This window comes from Eriocheir sinensis, unplaced genomic scaffold, assembly GCF_024679095.1.
Source record: "Eriocheir sinensis breed Jianghai 21 unplaced genomic scaffold, ASM2467909v1 Scaffold329, whole genome shotgun sequence".
Lineage (NCBI taxonomy): Eukaryota > Metazoa > Arthropoda > Malacostraca > Decapoda > Varunidae > Eriocheir > Eriocheir sinensis.
Window position 1 is genome coordinate 128,228 of NW_026111642.1, and position 4,818 is coordinate 133,045.

A 4,818-nucleotide genomic window follows, 5' to 3' on the forward strand; every position below is an offset into this window, starting at 1 on the left:
TCGTTGCTAAGGACGCCTCCGTGCAAAACGTAAACATCCGACATGAATTAAGTATATATTTCAAAAAAAAAAAAAAAAAAGATGTATAAATGTACAACAGAAACATAATAAATGGCAAACACAAGAAAATACTGAGTTTTGTGGCAGATAGAAGCAGCCTCAAAGGCTGTTTTTACTCCGTCACTCATCAATACCCTTATCTTCCCTCCTGCGTCACGACTTGCTCTGCTGAAATTACCGCACCATAACCACGTCATCTGCCCCAATGATCTACGGGCCGGAGAACCAGCGCAGAAAAGGAGTAAGTTTAATTGGTCGCCAGATGAAACGGTCTTCTTACATCAAATTCATGAAAAAATACGTACAATCAGAGGGTGTTATGGGAAGAGCATCACCCCTGAGGATAAGAAGAGAGCGTGGACTGAAGTGGCAGAAGCTGTAACAAGGTTGGTAATCACATAGTCATGCTTCAGTTAGCTTACAAACTAACCTAACCAAATCAAGTGGGTATTTTTTGCATAATAACACAACCACTGACCTTCCAAACAGAACATACCTTTTCATTCTGTATCTGAATAGTTTCATTATGACCATTTCTGCCACAACCCCCTCTCCCTCAACAACCTAACATAGCTAAACCTAACCATGCCAAACCTGCCCCGTCCTACCGAACACATCCTAACTTAACATGCCAAGTTTGTTGGGGGGTAAGAGGGGGTTGCTTTAGATAGTTAAGGCATATTTGACCTTTTTTTATTTTTTATTATTTTTCATTTGTTTATTATTTTTTTATTGGGGGCGGGGGGGGTGATGCTAGGCATGCCAGACTATGGACACTTTTACAAATACTTTATGTCAAGACTATATGGGAATAGGTAAGTTTCGTGAGAATGGTAAAGTAAGATTAAAATAGTATATTTATAGCATTGGTCAAACAGATTATGGTGATATAATGTTAGATTGGAATGTACTCAAGATAATGAGATTAAGGTTAACGCTTTTATTTTGTTTGTTACATATTCACATATCCATGATTCAAGTAACTTGCAAACTAACCTAACCTCGTCAAATGGGTATTTTTGTATACAAACACAACCACAGAGTTTCCAAACAGAACATACTTTTTCCTACTGCTCCATGTGAATAGCATTATCATGACCATTTCTGCTGCAACCCCCACTCCCTCAACAATCTTTTTTTTTTTTTTTACGTTGTTGCCTATTGCGCCATCTAACATAACTAAACCAACTCCTGCTAAACCTGTCCTACCTAGCACGTCCTAACCTAACATGGTAGGTCCCCAAGTTTGTTAGGGTGGAAAGGGGGTTAGTATAAGAGAGTCAAGTCATATTTACCTGTTATTTTATTTATTCCTTATTTAGATTTTTTTGGGGGGGTGGGTGGGTTGGGCATGCCAGACTCTCAACACTTTTACAAGTATTTTATGTTAAGACTATATCGGAATAGGTAGATTTGATGAGAATGGTAAAGTAAGATTAAAATATTATTTTGATAGCATTGGTCAAACAGTTTCTGGTGATATAATGTTAGGTTAGAAGTACTCAAAAGAATGGAATTAAGATTAATGCTTTGAATTTTTTTGTATAGCTGTATTGTGTAATATCATCCTACTTAGAGAAAAGCATTTTAGAAAAGTAGGTAATGAAAAGTAGTATTTATGGCCATGTTCATAACAACTAAAAAGTTAATGTCTTATGATGCATGTAAATAAAATACCGGTACTGATTTAGATTTCCATCACAGCATGTATTAAATGTTATTGGAGAAGGTATGGGAAATAAATAGCATGCCATAGTGAAACGATTAAGATACTCGCTTTACATTTATACCTTGACAGTGCCTTCCCTGGGAGTGGACCCCGTACGCAGGATGACTGTGAGAGGCGTTGGTACAACGTACAACAAAAATCAAAGCCTCGCATTGCCAAGTGCAAGAATGAGCAGCGGCAGACTGGTATTTTTTTTAGTTGTTATGTCTTTAAATGTAAAACTTATATTAGTTAGTTTTTGATGTGCTCACAGAATGCAGCTATACTGGCCACAATGCCTTTATTTCAGCTTAAAGTTAATAAGTTCATAGCAGTGAACTGTATATTTTATATATAAATTTTTTTGATGTTCATCTGTCAATGACTATCAATCTATCGAAATACCTTGGTTGTCTTACCCAATTGAAGGTTTTTAGCCAATACAGGCACACACTAACTCACACACTCAAAATCATGTACACCACTCTCTCAGCTGCACAGCCCCTGAGGGAGTAAAAAGGCCCTCACTGCATGGGGATTAGCTGCACAGTTCAGACAGGAACTTCCACACCAAGGCCTCACAGCATACACTGGTTTACCCTGCCCCTTCATAACAATGACATTTCCCCAGCACCTGAGTGCCCCACGTGTGGCACCACAGATACGCAGACATTAACTGTGGTAGATAAACTGGTGGATGACATCATAGGCTGCTCGTCTCATGTATTTGAAGGGGTACCAGAGCCACTCAGCATTGACACAGCTGATGATGTGTTAGGGATAGGACAGCAGCAACAGTCAAGCAGCAGTGAAATATTGATTGGCCTGTATGTTATGGGGGAAAAACTTTTATATTCTCATTAAATCAATTTATTAATCACTCTTAAATTCATATTCTTTGTAGATACACACTTTATCAGTCAATTATTTTACAACCAATAACAAATAGTGGAATATTTCTGTTAATAAGTAATATTTCACCTTTAAGATCCTTTTTCTTCAACTACGTACCTATTTAACCCATCCGCTACGATTGGCATGGATTTGGCTTCCACTGCTAGCCTGGTAACATAATAGTCCCAGGTCTTTCTCTGTCTCTGCGGTGGATAGTGGAGTGTTTCCCATGTGGTATTGGTATGCTGGATATCCCCTCCCAAGGTGTAGGATTACATTTTCTTCACTGAATTGTAGCAGCCACTATTTGTTCCATTTCTGTGGTTTGGTGACGTTTTCTTGCAGGAAATCCGCAGTTAAGGGGTTAAGTTACATGCATTAATCATGACTAATATATGACGCTTTTTTTCAGCCCCGCTGCTGTATTGCTAGAGACCATCCCAGCACATTGTTCATTACTTGTGGAAAATATACCATCAGCTGCTCCGGCAACAGCCACTGCTTCATCATCTGCTGGCCCAATGACACCAGCCACTGCTTCATCATCTGCTGGCCCAATGACACCAGCCACTGCTTCATCATCTGCTGGCCCAATGACACCAGCCACTGCTTCATCATCTGCTGGCCCAATGACACCAGCCACTGCTTCATCATCTGCTGGCCCAATGACACCTGCCACTGCTTCATCATCTGCTGGCCCAATGACACCAGCCACTGCTTCACTTCATCATCTGCTGGCCCAATGACACCAGCCACTGCTTCATCATCTGCTGGCCCAATGACACCAGCCACTGCTTCATCATCTGCTGGCCCAATGACACCAGCCACTGCTTCATCATCTGCTGGCCCAATGACACCAGCCACTGCTTCATCATCTGCTGGCCCAATGACACCAGCCACTGCTTCATCATCTGCTGGCCCAATGACACCTGCCACTGCTTCATCATCTGCTGGCCCAATGACACCAGCCACTGCTTCATCATCTGCTGGCCCAATGACACCAGCCACTGCTTCATCATCTGCTGGCCCAATGACACCAGCCACTGCTTCATCATCTGCTGGCCCAATGACACCAGCCACTGCTTCATCATCTGCTTCATCATCTGCTGGCCCAATGACACCAGCCACTGCTTCATCATCTGCTGGCCCAATGACACCTGCCACTGCTTCATCATCTGCTGGCCCAATGACACCAGCCACTGCTTCATCATCTGCTGGCCCAATGACACCTGCCACTGCTTCATCATCTGCTGGCCCAATGACACCTGCCACTGCTTCATCATCTGCTGGCCCAATGACACCACTGCTTCATCATCTGCTGGCCCAATGACACCAGCCACTGCTTCATCATCTGCTGGCCCAATGACACCAGCCACTGCTTCATCATCTGCTGGCCCAATGACACCTGCCACTGCTTCATCATCTGCTGGCCCAATGACACCTGCCACTGCCAGGGATGACAATGAAGCTGCTCCACCACAGTCACCACCTACTTCATCGGAGTTAAGAGATGCCTTTCATAGGGCAGCAGTATAATTTTTTGATGCTGGGGCTGAATATTACTGCCTCAAGGCTATGATTTTGTCACTTTTTTTTTATTACTGAGGAGGTTGGGGTGGAAGGGGTGAAAAATAATCTGTGCTGTTTTTCGACAGAAATGGTTAGCAAATTCATTCAAAGCACAAAATTTTCCAGAAAAAAAATTGTGTGCCATTGTGAGTGGGTTCACTTGAGATTGGGCTCCAATACGCCTCCGTGGTCTAGTGGTCAGCATGCCTGGCTTCTACGCGGGCCCGGGTTCGAATCCCGGCCTGGGCAGTCGGCGTGCAGCTCACCCAGCTGATCATTCTCCCTCTCGGGCTGGTCGATAAATGACTACCTGGGGAAACTGTGGTAACCCGGATGTCACACTGGCCCTGTGTCCCGGGGTAATGGGCTCCCTCCCACCACAGGCTCAAGGGCCAATGTTACAGAGATGAGCACCGAGGCCACGCGCTGCTACAGCGTATGCCCCAACTTTACCTTTACCTTTATTGGCTCCACTGACAGACATTGTATGTCGAAGGTCACTGGCTCAATCACCACAGCCAGCACTCTCTAACTTGGATTTTTCCGAGTTCCCTAGAGCCTAGATTAATTTCTCGGTGTTCAATGAG

At 43.5% G+C, this 4,818-nt stretch overlaps 1 long non-coding RNA gene across 1 annotated transcript; it reads left to right on the top strand.

Annotated features, from left to right (window-relative positions):
* Window positions 1-218: 218 nt before the first annotated feature.
* On the top strand, window positions 219-3,295 carry LOC126991732 (uncharacterized). The gene is made up of 3 exons (XR_007745791.1): window positions 219-446; window positions 1,859-1,974; window positions 3,075-3,295. It is a non-coding gene; the product is annotated as an uncharacterized LOC126991732 (long non-coding RNA).
* Window positions 3,296-4,818: the final 1,523 nt, after the last annotated feature.